The sequence below is a fragment of the Gallus gallus genome, chromosome 1, assembly GCF_016699485.2.
Source record: "Gallus gallus isolate bGalGal1 chromosome 1, bGalGal1.mat.broiler.GRCg7b, whole genome shotgun sequence".
Lineage (NCBI taxonomy): Eukaryota > Metazoa > Chordata > Aves > Galliformes > Phasianidae > Gallus > Gallus gallus.
Window position 1 is genome coordinate 67,833,679 of NC_052532.1, and position 16,587 is coordinate 67,850,265.

The 16,587-nt window shown below is 43.0% G+C and overlaps 1 protein-coding gene and 1 long non-coding RNA gene across 7 annotated transcripts in view; one reads left to right on the forward strand and one right to left on the reverse strand.

The window, feature by feature from the left end:
* The window catches only part of ITPR2 (inositol 1,4,5-trisphosphate receptor type 2), a 264,932-nt gene that overhangs the window by 94,313 nt on the left and 154,032 nt on the right, over nucleotides 1-16,587 (reverse strand). The window lies entirely within an intron of this gene.
* Nucleotides 11,076-14,815, forward strand: LOC107054072. The gene is made up of 2 exons (XR_001468006.4): nucleotides 11,076-11,166; nucleotides 11,413-14,815. It is a non-coding gene; the product is annotated as an uncharacterized LOC107054072 (long non-coding RNA).

Below are 16,587 nucleotides of genomic sequence, written 5' to 3' on the forward strand. Positions count from 1 at the left end.
GAGTGATGATATCCTCACTAATGACATCTCTTAGATAAATAGCATGCCAGCATCCCAATACTAGGGCTCAACTGCATTATGAAAACCAAGATGAACTTTACAGTTGCAATAATTGGAAATTTGACTACACATGCATGTCAGCCAGTCAGTGCTTTGAAAGAATTACTAAACCAAACCCAACAACAATCCTAGGAGCTACATAATTTGCAGCTCAGTCTGCCCTAACTATTAGCAAAAATCTCTATTCTGAATGCAGCATTGCTGCTCCTCTTGATTAGCTTATCTCTGTGAAAACCTTGATAAAGCTCGAATGGGATGGGAAACAGCATGGACAAAGTTATTGCTCTAAATTAGGTCAGTGGTACGGTTTTATCTTAAGTTCTGCGTCCACAAGAAGCTGCCATTTCCCAGCATGATCAGAGGAGTGCTAAGAGCACATAAGAGTTGTGGAAAACATGTCATACTAAAGACTGAGATTGCTCACCTTGGAAAGAAGATGCGTGCGACAGCAGGACTGAACAATGTGAATGGTAAGGAGACAGAAGGTAAACATTACTATTTCCTCTCTTACATAAGAAGGTGTCTTTAAAGGAATCCAGAGATGGCCAATAAAAAAGTGATACTTTTTAACCCACACACGATTAGATGGCAGAACTCATTACCATGGAAAGTCACCAAGGCCAAGAATTCAGCAAGACTCAAAGAGGATTTGTGCATTTCTGTAGACAGCAAGAAAAAACAGCTACAATAGTAAATGTTAAAAAAACAACTATGGGAAAGAAGACAAAATCTCATGCTTTAGGGGCCACAGATTTATGATCTTACTGTTAAGGATTATCCCAAGACATCAGGAAGAATAGAAAACTTCAATTCTGCCTACAGTGGGGATTCTTAGACTTTCTTCTGAAGCATCTGGTGATGGCCACACAGAGAGACAGCACTCTAATCCTCTGGTCTGATCCTCTCTGGCAATCCTCATGTGTTTAAAAGAGAACATGAAGTATAACAAGTATATTTGTATTAGACCCCAAAACCAGTGCAGCGCAACCTAGATTCAAGAGAAGAATTGTTTTTATTAAATCTCCAATAAGGAGACACCCAGAACTGAGCATTACAGTCACTCAGAATATCAGCTGAAACTCTACATTGTACAGGAAAAAAACAACACAGAATTGCCATGCGTTGGAGTACATTAACAAAGTCCTCACATGTACAAGGTCTGCATTTTATCTATCTGTCTTCATCTTTGCTTAGGAAAATAATACAGCCGTGTATAAAAATGATGGCAGGTAGAAACCACTTCAGTGTTTGAACAAAAGGCAGATTCTTAGAGAGAAGCTCCAGGCTCCACTATTCAGGGTGACATTCTGCTGGTGATGACCTAGGTACCTGACTTCATTTGCTCAGCCAGGTAACTCTCCAAGGTTGTCCTCCTACCTCCCACTGCTCATTTTTCTGTTCTTGTACTAACAAAGTCCAAAATATTTCATCCTCTTAAACACTAAAGAATGCCTTTGCTTGGCAGAGACAGTCACAGCATCAGACTTCTCAGTTCTGATGACAGCCTATGAACACCAGATCCCTCATTTGGCCCCAAATAACATTGCCCAGAATGTCACCATTCTTTAGTTCCCTTGATTAATTACAACTTTGCAACGACTTTGTTGCATAAATTGGTTTCCTATACATATTAAGCACTTTTCTGTCTCTCTGTGACTCCATCTGATGATGAAATGGCTTTTCAGCTGCTAAGGATCAAGTGTCACCTATGCAGATGCCTTTGCCTACATACCTAATGCTCTTCCCTGACGTATAATTCACTATACGTAGGAAGAAGTATTAGTATTCAAACTGTGGCACCCAGAGCTGCCAAGACACAGCCAAAAGCTTGACAGATTTATGTGGTGTAAAAGGCATGATGTACAAGACTGAGAGAGGGTCTGGATTTTGTCTCTCCTGCTTTGCTGTCTTCCATCTTTTCTTCTTCCTTCTTGTCCCTCTGCATTTGCTTTTTTCCTCCCTGCCTCCTGGCTAATCCAACAACGTTATAATGCCACATATGTGACCCTTGATGTGTAGCTTCTCCCTCTCAGTAACTCGTATTCATGTCACCTTGTTTCACAAAACAGCTCTGCAGGGGATTGGAAAAGGGCATCTGGATACTAGATGGACCTGTTCTTCCACCTTCACATTCAAATCACTAGCCAGAACAATAAGAAGAAACACACTCGATAATTCATTCTAGCAAAGACACTGGAACTGACAGAACAGACCAAGATGAAGCAAAATGGTGTCAAAAAAAGGACAGGACAAGCTCAAGATGGCAGATGAAACAGTTTTACGAAGGATTTTGCTCAGGCTTTCTTATATACAGTTAAGTACCTCTGCCAGCTGCAACAATTCATTATAGATTAGAAGAGGAACAAATCATCAGTGAAGATGCATCTCGATGAACATGTATTTTGCAAATCAACGAGAAGATGAGGAAGGAAAAGGATAACCTTCAACTGCAAGGAAAGCCAAAGGAAGCTGAGCATTCTGAGTATCTGCGAGAGGACCGAGATGAAATGGTGCTGTTTTAAGCTTTACGCTAGGACGATTCTTCAGTGGTAAAGTAGAAATTTTAATATGGAATTTCCTTGTAGAGAAGCCCTTAACATTTTTAGTGCAAGACTTAGGTCCAGGCAACAGACTTATATACAGTGATAACGGCTTTGTACATTGTTTCCATTAGCAGAATGAAGAGGCTCCAACTGCTAATTAAATATAAAATTCTATTAAAAAAACAAAAAGCCTGAGCCAGTGTCTCTTTAAAAACACCAGATGTTTAAGGAGCACTGAACTGAGGCAGGATCTGGGAAGGTGCGTGCTCTGACCTACCCACGAAGGCAGGCTGGGGCCCTGTGTATAGGCCAGTCAGTTACCATGGCTACCTCACTGCTTTAGGTGTAAGAGCTAAACACTGCAAACAACTTTGCAGCATTAGGCTACCGGCCTCATAAAAACGCTGCAAGATAACAATGGATTCCGAGATAAACACTGTCATCTGTTTCTTGATATGTAAATAAAATTTTATATCATAATGTAGCAGTCAGAACCAGAACTGGGAGGAAATTGCCGGCTCCTGGTGGCCTTAATCCTGAGAGATGCTACAGTCCTGAGCCACGCTGACAATAAAGGCACTGCAGGTAGGTGTGGCAATAAAAGGACTGCAGGTAAGCAACTTGCCTTCAAATACTGTCCTCCTGCCTCAAGTTTTACTCAAATTACACAACGCAGGCAGAAAGAGTTAGAACAACTCAACTATCGATTAGAAAAAGCTTTCCCTGGGAGCATGTTACTCTGTAAATAACTACCATGGGGTTTATGGGATCACACTTGCTGAGTAAATTAAAGGACAGCTATTTCACACTGAATGTTATACTGTATTCCCACACCTTAAACAGATCACTGGGTCTTTCTGGGGAGATGCTAAATGTGCCTGGTGGGCAGCAGGTCACGTGCCTACTGAATGCCTCTGGGAATCAAGAAATGCTGGAGATTTCATAGCTGGACGTTTACGCCTTCACCACTGTAAATCCATCCCTCAGCCTAATTATCACTCCAACTGGTAGATAGCCACTCTCAATAGAAATAAAAATTGCATCTTACTTCTATGTTTAATGGTTGCAAAGGATGGTCTACCCTGTCCACTCAACTAACTGATCCAGTGATCAAATAGCCAACCGATTTCAAGATGGTGAATGCATCAGTTTCCTCCCACACCTAGAGACAAGATTCACAAGAAATAACTTGCAAAACTTTCTTCTACTTTTGGCATTAAAGTGTAGACACAAGCAGTTCCGGTGCAAGTGAGGCCAGTGCAAACGTTTCAGGTGATGAATAATTCATGTTAACGAGATTTATGATAATATAAACGATGGGTGTCCAACCTTTTGGCTTGCCTGGGCCACACTGCATGAAGAGGAATTGTCTTGAGTCACCTATGATATATATAATATAGTTCATTTATATAAGCAACAATTGATTTCATTATTTTTTTTTTAATTAAGACATTAAGAAATGAGAACAACAAAAATGTAACATTAGTGGGATATCTGACCTTGTTTTGTGAAACTAATACATCAGACTGGTTCAGTGGCAGTGGTTGCAATTCTTAGTGAGTTCTTAAGGTGTTCACTGGAGATTTTTGATGAAATTTTACTCTTCCTGTGGTTCATCCTCAAAAATAGCTGTTCACAAATGTACATATTGCTGAAAAGTGTTGACATGAATAAGGCATGACTGTGAGCTTTCTCTGGTAAGAGAGGTCTTATGTAAGTCTAGTAAAGAGACTTATTGAGTTGAATGTCTGATTGCAACTCTATACAATCCATTTGAAAATTCACAGGTAATATACTTACGTGGACTGAAAATGGAGTTGCAAATAGACCAAAAAATTAATGATTTTTTTGGCAATCTTGAGACATATTCTCAAATCCCTTTACCAGAATGGAAAGCAAGGCTGTGTATTTTTCACTGTTCATAAGGCTGTGTTTAGCCAACACATCAAAATGCATAAAGCTATTTGCCATCACTTGAACTTGCCATAATTTAAGTTTCATTTTGAACACTGTTACTGTTTGAAACATAACACAGATAAGTTGATTTTCATCTTGAAGAAGCATGTTTAACTCATTAAAATGAGTGGTCAAATCCACCAAAAATGCTAAATCTGTGAGGCATTTTTCATCTTCATATTATGGCACAAGATTTCCCTTTTGATTCCATAAATGACTTGATTTCATTTTGCAAATCCTAAAATCTTTTAAGCACTTTACCCTAACTTAGCCACCTTCCTTCAAAAAGTAAATGATGCTCCCATAATCAGCATCCATTCTTCGTACATTTAAGGAACTCCTTCCTGGAATTGCTGATGATATAAACCCTTGGACTTTATGAAATTCAAAGCTTTGATGGCAATTTGCACATTAGGCATTTTTAAAGCTTTCTTACCTGAGTTTTCTTGATGTGTGATGCAGTGATATTTCACCAAATATGATCACTGGCAATTGCATCATCTTCTATTAATTTTTTAAGTCCCTCTTTCTTACCAACTATCGCCAGGGTGCAATCAGTAGCTATACCAGATATGTTGACAACGGTTAAAGAAAATCACTTTAATGCAATTTTTAATGCTTCATCCAAACCAAGAGATTTAGTTGTGTTATTTAATGGCACCAAAGAAGCCATTTCTTCAGTGATATTATATTCATTAGCAATACCTCTAAGAGAAATCGCAAGTTGTTGCTGTATCTGTAACATCAGTTTCTTCATCTATCACCAAAGCATAACATTTGAAACTAGCAAAATTACTCTCCAAATTTATTTTGAGAGATTTTCCTGTTTCTTCAATTCATCTGGCTACAGCCTGGTGAGATAAACTGATTTTAGAAAAATCAGGTCTTTTTTTATCAGGACAAATGATATCTGCCATGCTTTCCATACATTGCTTAATAAACTCACACCAGCTTTGCTCACCAAGCAGAACAAGTGCATGCCACGTGCAATACACACAGGTTTCAATTTGACTGAGTGTGTGCAGCAGGTGCAAGAGGTGGAGTCAGCCCTGCAAGGCTGTGGGTTGGACGTGCCTGATATAAAATATTCCCCAACTAGGAGCTCAGATGGATCGAATGCAGCTCTCATAGTTGTTACTTACATCACTAATTAAGATGCTTTGCCAACAAGATTACAGAAGGACTTATTGCAAAACTAATAGTTGAACCCTTTAGGCTGCTAAAAGACAATGTGCTGGAGCAGTTGCTAGTTACAAGGTAAGAAGAACACAGAGAAGTTTGAGCTGATTTCATAGTCAGACAGGTGTTCCTGTCAGGTACATTCAGCCCAGAAGATTTGATTAAATACAGATGTACACCGCTAGAATGTTTCATAACCAGATAACAGGCATTCCTCCCACTTTTTGTATGGGGAAAAGGAGACTCCTTCCATATTTTGTACAGTGTATTTGGCAGTCAGTGAGTTTCAATATTGTAATACATTTTTCACTGAAGGCACCCTAAGGTTGTGCTAAGGCAGAACGATCTTTCAGCCTCAGTGGCATGTACTGTACAAACACAGAACATTCATGAGCAAAACTAAACTCTCTTCATCCAAATGATTGATATTCTGTATCTGCCTCACAAGAAATCACTTTTTTAATATCCACCCCTCTGCACGTTCATAATTACAAGAAGGAATAATATAGATCACATAAATACCAAAGTATCTGATTCTATCCGCAAGCTAAGCAGGCAGATGTGAAAGCAGCACAGCACCATAGGTCCACTTAGCTTATCTGAAGGGACAGTGGGTGCTTAGGTCCCCACAGTCCAAGCTGCTGGCAAAAAGAATCCTTGGTTTTGATCTGAGCTCTCCTTATCCACCATTCTACTACAACTACCTTTGTTTTGTAACAGTGAGGAGCAGTTGCAATGATTGAGAAACCCCTTAAACAATAAAGACAAGCAGTCTTTTCGTGGACAGGCGTAGAAAACTTCCTAGTTGGTTACGAGTAATCCTTCTTATGCTGCTCCGTTAGCACAAAGGAGGAGAATCCAGTCACTGGCCTACAGTGAACACGGAGCAGGCAGTGCTAACAGCAAGGGTGAGAGGAAAGTGTGGCCAGAGTGATCCCATTAACGCTCTGATTTCATCAGAGATCCTCTCACTGGCTTCAAGGGGACCTGGAGCAGGTGCAAACGTCACCACCTTGTAGTTCCCTGATCTGTTCCTATCTAACCCCGACTGTTTCTGCACATATGCACTCCACGAAGCACAAAAAAAACCCCCTCAAATCCACATAAAAGCAACCACCATTAATATAGTGATGAGAGGAATTAGTGAGGTAGGCAGGAAAAACAAATGAGGAATTTAAATATGACATTTTAAACTTGGTGTTTTCCCCTCTAACGATGTTCCTTGCTATTTGAGGTAAACTGAAGTAAACAACCATTCAAATAATAGCCTGTAAATAACTACGGTTATAATTATAGTAATAATAATCCAAAGAGAGGGAAAGCAAGGTAATGAAAAAGCACATTAAAGCTTTGCTCGTAACACAGAATGTGCTGCACATCTAAATCCATCACATAACGCTGTGCGAGTTCTAAGAAGCGCCACCTGATTTTCTGGATCCTGCCTGTGCTACAGTTCAGCATCAAAGAGAGCATTTAGCAGTATTTCATTATGTGCAGCGTTGGCTGAGACTTGTCGCTATTCCTCTCCCTTCTAATGAAGAGATTAGGTTGATTTACAGAACGACTTAAACTCGGTGTTTTCTTAGGGAAAGAATCCCACTCCTCCTCATTTAAAAGCTGCTAGCTTTGCTGTAGGTGGTAATTACGTTGAGGGTGAATTGCTGTGGTTTCTGTCTGGCAACACGCAGCACTGGCACACGCAATCCCCACACTGTCTGGAAACAGCATTACATCAAACCACCGCCAGTGTCTTACACAACCAGCTACGGCTCTTTGAAATCTGTCAGCTCCACTGACTTGCTATGGCTCTCACGCTTCTCAGACATCAGCTTTATCGCATTCACACAGAGGTACTGGGATCCTTTAAAAAAATTTGGAAGCTCCAACCCTTAACGCAGTTTAATATCTTATGCAGAGAAAAAAAAACATACAGACACATATCAAACAGCAAACGACTGCTGATCTGAACTCAATTCATGGCAGTCTGTGGCACAGCCATGCAACGCTATGGACAGGAGCATCAGAAAACAAGAAACAAAACAGCTCCAGAAGAGGAAACTATACAGTGCTGCTGGGGAAATCAGCTAGTGAGTGAATGTGAAGCTAGCCTAGGGATCCCTAACACAGGGCAGCACTGCACACTGTAAACAGGCACATCTCACAGTTAAATCTATAAGCTATGGATCAGATCCCTATCTAATGCAGTTCTGATGGAATCCCTGCACCAAAATTAAAAAATCACTGAGAAATGTCAAATCAAGGCTAGCATTCAGCCTCACGTCTCCAGTTGTCAGGTAGCGACCCCATGTTCCGTGAAGACCCACGCGTAAGTAGTTTCCCCTGAAATCAGTGGGACCAGACATCCAGTAGGGAACTGCTCAGCCCAGAGCAGCTGCATCTGCTCCAGCATCATAGCTGCGTCTTAAGAAAGCAATAGCCTAAGCCACAGAATCACTGCATTTTCTACACCATTTGAAAACAAACATGTTGTACTTTAACAAAAAGTGCTGTAACTACGTCCTTGGAGGATTGTTGTTCTGTACCAAAGAATTATTCTCCTTCCCTCCCTCCCATCCCCCACTTCCCTCCTCTATGAATTAGTAGATGAACTTCTGCCACAAGCCCTCAAACCATATTCTTCCCAATCAAAGAGTAAAACGATACCCAAGAGAGCGAGGCAGCACAGAACCAGTGAGATCCTGCAGACAGCTAGACTGGATGGAAAGCTCCTGCCACTGCCACACACAGATGGGCACACAGAAAGCCTATGGGGGTAAAACAGGACAATACCAGAAAAGGGTATTGCATCCAAATGACATTGCTGGAAAATGTTCCCCTGGAACTGGACAGCTGAATCATTTGCAACCAGACGAAAAAGGACGATACGCAACAAAAGACAGTACATGTAATTTAATAAGTAAGCAGAGATCTTTTTTTCTGACCCCGCACTATGAGTTTGGAAGCCACCCGTTAGGGGCAGGGTCCGTACTATGGGAGAATCCAGTGTAAGCACTTTTGGGCGAACACGTTACAATCTGCATATGTTTTCTGGGGAAATGAAGCCTGCAGTTTTGCTCAGTGCCTGCATTTCAGTGTTTTAGCAAATGGGGGGGTGTCACGTGTGCCTGCAAACTCACACAGAATACAGATCCGAGAAGACACGATTCTTACACTGGTGGGGTATTTTTTTGTCTCTGTTTTTGTTTTTTGGGTTTTGGGTTTTTTTTCTTTTTCCTAAGATGCAGTGCTACAGGGCTAAATAAAAAGCCTTTCAAAAAGTCGTTGCACACAGCACAAGAATAAAGTGCTAGTCCCAGCAGTAGCCGCACAGCCGGCATCCACATTGTACAACAATTGCACAGCTCAAATCGTGACTATGAAAGGACGGCCTGAGCAGCAGGTGGGATGGGGGGATGGCAGGGGAGCCCATACCTGAGTACCTCTCTAGCCAATCCATCTGTTCATCAGTCATGTCACACGAGCTGTTCCCCTGCAAGGAACATCCAGAGGAACAGAGAAGCTAGAAATGCAGGTCCCAGGCAGAGAAAGCAGCTGGCAGGCATCTGTAATTGAATTCCAGGAGGACTTGGTCTATTTTTAAAACTCTCTGTAGGTTGGCTTTTTCCCTTTTTTTTTTCCCCCCACAGGTGAACATTTCCAAAACTCGACACAATTTTAAAGTTTCATTACATACTCCTATGAGTTCCAGCACCATGTAAAACCCTGCGAGAGCAGCAACGCACGAGTTGTCAAGAGCCTGATTTTAAAACTCTGCACTAGGGAGGGAGAAAACGAATCCGTTCTACCTTTAATTACATACTGTAAGGGTAAAGAACTTTTGTTCTGCAGTGCATACACATAAACCTCTCATACTGTACTTACAGCCTAAGCCAGAGTGACACTGATTTTGTACCAGCACAAAAATAAAACAAATTCCACTGCTGTTATAGATACGCCGTGTTTCAGCAGTATCTATTAGCCCATGGCTCTCCAGGCATACTGATAGCCAAGGAATGAAGTCCTACAAACCATCAAGATGTGAAGAATCTCTTTATGTTCTTTCCATAAGTGGTATCTGAAGGACACGTTTTCACTCGACCAGTCTAATGTCATACAAAGCCACAGGCAGAGCTAACCAGGACTTCTGACTTGCTTTTGTTTGTAAGCACTCTAACCTGTTCAAGTTGCCTTTAGAGCTCCCCGCATCTTCAGAGCTCCTCTACCTGCTATAGTGGCTGTGAGACGATAACTGGAGCCCCAGTATTCTCGCACAGCTTTCAAGAACAGCTGCCATCATTTCTGAGAGGGAGCACGTTGTCAGACTTGACAGTCAAAGATTTCTGTCTCTGCTCACCTTCTTGAGCACTGCCTCAGCACCTTAGCCCTGCAAGCAGGTAATGATGCAGGGTCTAGGACCGCTTCCTTACCCTTCCTTGGACGGATTAGTGATGTATGGGTAAAAAGATCCTAAATGCAGCTTGGAACGGCTGCTGTGGAGTACTATGAGCTACGACTAGAGCTGCAGAAGAGTTCTCAATTCAATCTCAGCACACATCGGTCTGAGCTATACTCATTTATTTTCTGAGTCGCTGCAGCAAGTTAAATTCTGTGATGATAATGAGCAGGCACCGACCGCACCACCAACTCATTAAATCAATTCAGTATCCACTCGTTAGCAAACACATTTGTGCAGTCTGGATTTAAGACTCGCTGGCTATCAAAAATGTAGCATATGATATTTGTTGCGGTATAATTTGTATTATTTTCTTCCCATTTGTGTAAAACGATCATTATCGAGCTGCAGCATGCCTCCCTCTGTCTCCTCGTAGTGGCAGATTATTCAGGAAAACTGTTAGCTTTAGAAAAAGAACCGAAAGATAAAGTTCACCTCGTTGCAGGGCAGGGTTATGTAACCACACATCACAGTGTATATTTAAACATCAGTATGTTAACTGCGTATATAGAGATGAGGGGAAAGAACAGACAAAGACAAATAGAAAGGAGGAGAAAAATCTGCACTAAACACCAGGAGAAAAAAAAAAAAAAAAAAAACCTGTGATGCTTATTACTAAAAATGTGACTTCAACAATAACTTCCTCTTGGAAATACAATAAATAGAGGATAATAAAACGTGTGCCATATAAAGGGGTGTTATTCGCTGTGTATTCCCCAAATGTACAACCAGTGTACCTGATCTTATCAAGCAGCACTGAATTTTGTTGCAAGCACAGCTTTGCAGAATGACTGTTTGCTTACTACACTGGAGGCAGGGGAAATGTTTAAGAAGAAAATGTTTTGACTGCCACGCAATCAGACCGCCTGCGAACAACATAGCGCGGCCCTAAGAAAGCAGAGAAGATCCAACGCAGCCGACTATGTCGGAGGGTTTGACTTCTTACCAGTTCCTGGGCAACAATTCCTGTCAGAGGTAAGAGAGTGAGCAGTAGGTTCTAGCAGAGGGGAGCAACGAAATATCTGAAGGTATTTTTGGAGAACAGATGGGGTGAAGACCGCAGGTTGGGGATGGGGGATCACTTCTTTGCCCTTCCGTTCTGTTTTGTCCATTTGTTCCTCAACTGCTTATTAATGAAAACTGTTGCTTAGATTTTAAGCCACTCCGGGTCCTCCCAGGCTTTATTTTCCCCCTCGCAGTCACAGGACCCTCTTTTTGCAGAGGACTGGATGAAAGGCAGGAGGTTTACGGCAGCAACATTCGCAACTTCATACAGACACCCCTATGGAATGCCTCTGGGGAGTCTCTCGTAGGAAATAATTTATGAGAAGTACGCGGAGGCCACCTGCATGCACCTACTTCAGTGTCTGCAAAGCCGCAGCCTCTGCCAGAGCTGTCAGCCTCCCCACGACCGACCTGTCCGTCAACACCGAAACCTGACGAGTCAGCTCTGCCACTGTGAGGCTGCTTGCAGAGGCAGGCGAGACAAGGAGCAAAGCCCTCCGCAAAACAGCAACAAAACCTTTTTCTGTGATCTTTTGGCAATGGGAGGGCAGGGGAGAGAGAGGAGAGATCGCTGTTTGTTTCCTTTTGTTGCTGCTGCTGCTGCTGTTGTTGCTGTGCGAGCCAGGTTACATAACGCTTAATTTCAGGCTCCTTTCGGTGGCACGATGATGTATACGCAATGCAAATATCCTCGCTGGAATTACAGGAGCAATTTATCAATTCATGTGCGGCTAATCAACCCATTTGCTTTCTAGTGTGTAACAGCGACAGCTTATCTCATGCAGACTCACGATCGTTCGGTGCAGTCTAATTGAATTTCAGGGCCAGGAGCGTTGCACGCCACGTGACGGCCCACCGAGCGGTGCCAGACACTGCAGGCGTTACATAATCATGCGCGGCGGCTGCCCGGGGAGGGCCGTGCTCCCTCGCCTCATCGCCTTGGCGGGCGGCCTCTCCTTGCTCATGCCCCGCAGCCCCAGCCCGCACACACCGCTCACATGGACGGTCACATGTTTCGGAGACGGGAAGGGGACCTCTCCCCCCGCCAGTCAAAACTGGTCGTTAAATCGGCAAAGGAGATTAGAGACGCGTGGCATCCAAGGGAGCACCTGGCTCCCCGCCGCCTCGTGATGAGGGAGCCGCAGGAGATGGGAGCACCACACAAATAGGGGTGCCCCTGTGGGGCCTCGGTGTTGGTCTGGGACCCGGCAAGCCTCAGTGGAGGCCAACAGCTGACTAGCTGAGCCTTGCCCCAGGCAGCTGGCAGCCAGGCCCCTGCTCCATTCAGCCCCCGAGCACGTGCAGGGAGGTCAGGGTAACTGCCCTCCTCTGCCTGGCACGTACTGATCACATCGGGTATGACTCACCTGAAGGGATTTTCCACAAACAAGGCGGGCGCTGTGTAATAAGGGATATATATTAACTGCCGGGGATAAAAATGTGTGCTCCTCCCCACATCAGAGAGACGGGCTAGATGCACTTCAGGCAATGGGATTCCGACCAGTTTCACCATCTGCAGATCTGCGTTGCCAAACATAAAAGCCGCAGATCACAGCTGAGGGCTGGAGGAGCACGGGGTTAGCACGCATCCCAGCTCACGCCGGCCCCGTGTCGACATCCAGCTTACTGAGTTGGAAGCTGCTGACCATCCCACCCACCTGCATCGTCAGTGCCTTGACAGCACGGGGTGGTCTGTGAGGGATGGTGCCACGTACAGGTCCCTATGCTTTGTCTACCCTTGGACTGCAAGTTTTTAGAGCTACCTTGACCCAGAATTCTTTCTTCAGGAGAACAGGCACTGCAACTGCAGCTAGCCAGCACAGCAGGACAGGGCTTTGAAATCTGTACGACACAAGCAGTGACTCTTTTCATGTATGCCAACATTTCAGCAAATAAAAAAGGCATGCCTTTTCCCAGTAGAAGCCAACTTCAGAACAAGAATTTATGCAGATAATCTAGAGCCAAGCTTACTAAATCAGGGTTTGTTAAGACATTTGTCCAACAAATCTTTCATTCACAAAGCCCAGGAGCATGTTGTCTGCTTGATTTAAGGAGGAGAGAAAATGGGCACCAAACCAATTGCTATGTTCTGCACTGTCATACAGAAAGTCCAGGTTACGCTTTCAGAGAGACCTTTGAAGGTGAGTCATTTGGTCCTCTGGAGAGAAGCCCAGAACAGAAGATAGCCTGTGATAACTTGAAAGTACCCTCTGCTGCCCTGACACATTCCACTGCATTGAGACAACGTGAGGAGTGCATGGGCCAGGCAGTGGCTCAGCATAAAAAGCAATGCCATATTCAAGTAGCCCATCAAAGGGGAGATCGGTTCCCTCACATCGTCCTTCAGCATCCCATCTAACAGCATAAGAATCTGACGGAAGTCAGCCCCAGACCCAAACACACAGCATCTACCAAGTCAGAAACAGACATTAACGCAATATATATAATCACCAATTTCAGAAAAAATAAGGCAGTTTCCCCAGAGTGGCTCGTGCTCAAGTCAGATGGGCGCTGTAACTTGTTGTAGCTGCACATGTGCTTTTCTAGCAAGAACGTGTCTGAAAGAGCCCTTTTGTGCACAGCTGCAGCTGCCCAGCGGCTGGTTTGCCACCTCCTGTGGCTTTGGAGGCCCCTACTGGAAGATGGAGATGTACGTGCACTTTGCAGTCCGGGGCAATAAAGCAGCTCCTTTTCGTCTGGCAAAGCTGCAGCGTGAAATTAATAGTTCAGGATTGTGCAGAGGGCTTGAGAAAACATGTTTAATTTACCCTGATTTTATGACCTCACAGTTTTCAAGTGGGGCAATGCCCCAGCTGGCTGAATAGTAAAATCACATTGCATAGGGCATAGCAGCAAAACAGATAGTGATCAAAGTGCTGAACTCAAGACGCAGAAGCCATGAACTGTTGGCTAGTTCAAAAGAAAACATTATCGCAGCAACATTTCCTTTCCTGCTCTCAAATGAAGTCTGTCTTCAGCTAAAAATCAGAACGAAACAGAGAAAAGGAAGAAGTGTGCAAAAAAATGGGAAAGATAGAGATGCTTTAAGAAATCGGGGGAACGATTTATTCCAGTCTCAAACCATCTAGAGTTTAAAAAGTGGTTTAAATATACACTGAACTTAATTCAACATATATTTAATTCAAAGTATGTATCAACTACTTTACTACTTTGATAAGTTTACTGTTCATTTTTTAAACAGGCAGTAAAATTCCCTGTTTTTAGATTACCTGCTGCTCTAGAGTTTGTTACTGAGATAAAACAAGCTCTTTCAGTACCATAAGCATTGAAAAAAAAATCTATATATGAACAAACAGCTTCATTTTAGTCAAGTGCCTATTTGTAGAGAACACTCTGGAGAGCCAGCCCTTCCAACCAAAAGACCTCCCAGTGCATGAGGTAAGACCCCAGAAAGAGCCAGTTCATCCGCACCCTCCTAATCCTAGTTCAACACGTGTGCTATGCACGCTAAAATGCAGCCAGCACTGCTCTCATTTGACTCCCTTTCCCTCGGCTGTGTGGCACAGCAGGTTATTTGCACACACAAGCAGAAATAGGTAGCACTCTGCCCAGACTCCTGCAATACAAATTACTTGTTTCCGTCTAATCACATCACAGACCAAAGTAATCTCTTAAACTTGTTACTCTGGCTGTTGTTGCTTTTTTTTTCCTTCCACACAGACATTTCCACACGCAGCAGCAGAACAAAAATCCGAACCCAAATAACAAAACCTGAGTTTTCCCCATGCATAATATTTTTCACAGTAGGAATACTTTAATGTGAAGAAAGAGAAGGCAAACATATAACTTAAGCTGTTCAAATCACTTTTTTTTTTTTTTAAAGGGCTGGCTGAGTCCTTATGGTCAATCTTATTTTCAGAGTTAAAATTACCACTTGACCAAAATGCAAGAGGCAGGACAAATTCAATAAAGGCTGCGACACAACCACAACAATCTTCTGTGCTACACTGAGTAAAATTTACTGACCATTGCCCACTTTACTGCCAGCAGAGAATTACCACTGTTATTTCTTCTGCCTCACAAAAGCAACCTAATTAATAAGGGTTTCTTCACAAAAATCTAGGAAACTCAGGCTGTGTATTCTCTGTTCCTCAGCAACATTTCCAGCCACTTTGAAAAGCCTGCTCTGACTAATAAAAGAGGAAGAATTTCACAAGCATGTCTAGCATTTGTTTAAATGCAAAGAATTTTTATTTTTAGAGAGCCACAGTCAAACTTTGTATATTTAAAACAGTTTGATTTTCAAGAAGGCTAAACTGAACCCAGAAGAGTAGCCTTGAGAAACCCTACAGCTGAGAACTTCTCATTTGTTGTAGCTGAGAAAATTCCTAGTTCAAGCAAGGTTTAGTCCCTATGCCTTCTTAGGGTTCAGCTAGGAACACTATGCATGATGTGTCCCTCGTGTGAGATTGGCAACAAGTATTTCTCCTCTGTCTTGACTCCAACTCCAAGTTGTTTCAATGGTGTCAGTAAGATATCTTCATAGCAGACAACCTTAGAACTCAAGGTTATAGACATTTCTTTGGTACCTGAGACTGACTGGCACTCAGTCCTACTGGACATGGGGTTAATGGGACACAAACTGCTGCTATATACAGCCAAAGAATCCAAAAATCAGCTTGAAGTTTTCTGCAAGAAGAAAAAGGTAGCAAAAACAAACAAAAGGGGGAGGAGAGGGATAAAAGTCTTGCAGGAAAAAGAAATATAAGGAGACATCACTCAAGTAACTCCTCAATACTTAGATACAAAATGATTTGGGCAACTCTGTCAGGAGGGATTTCTAGTGTGGTAAGGTCCTCACCCCCACCTCAAGTGACAGCTCTGCATCTGGAGTTATCAACACTAGTCCAAACATTAAGAGACAGCCTCCTTGTCTCATGGCTCAGCCGGAGCTGAGCATCCACACAGGCATCCACACAGCATCAGCACATTATGCTTGTGACTATTCACAGCAGAAGGCATTCGCACGTGTGCCCTCCGAATGAGACCTGAGTGATGGCAGAACTGCAGTGGGAAGAAAATGGATTAATCAGACTTCACTGTCAAGATGTCGTGTGCTGCCCGTGGAAAGATGCTGCACAGTAAACAAGGAAAACAAAGCACAACCTACAGAGAGTATTCATTGCCGCAGACTGAAAGAACACTTTCAGGCTCTGCCCAACAAAAAGCTCTCTGCAAAAAGCCTAGAGGTCAAAGTGACACCAAGATAATTAAGCTCATAATTCTCAAGGTAATCACCAGCTCCAAAACAGGTCCCTCATCGAACAGCCTGGTCAACACAGATCATTTAGATATTCTTGTCTTTTCCCTGGGAACTCCAAAGGTCAGGTAACCAAAAATGAACCCGGCTTTCATTTAAGTAAACAAACA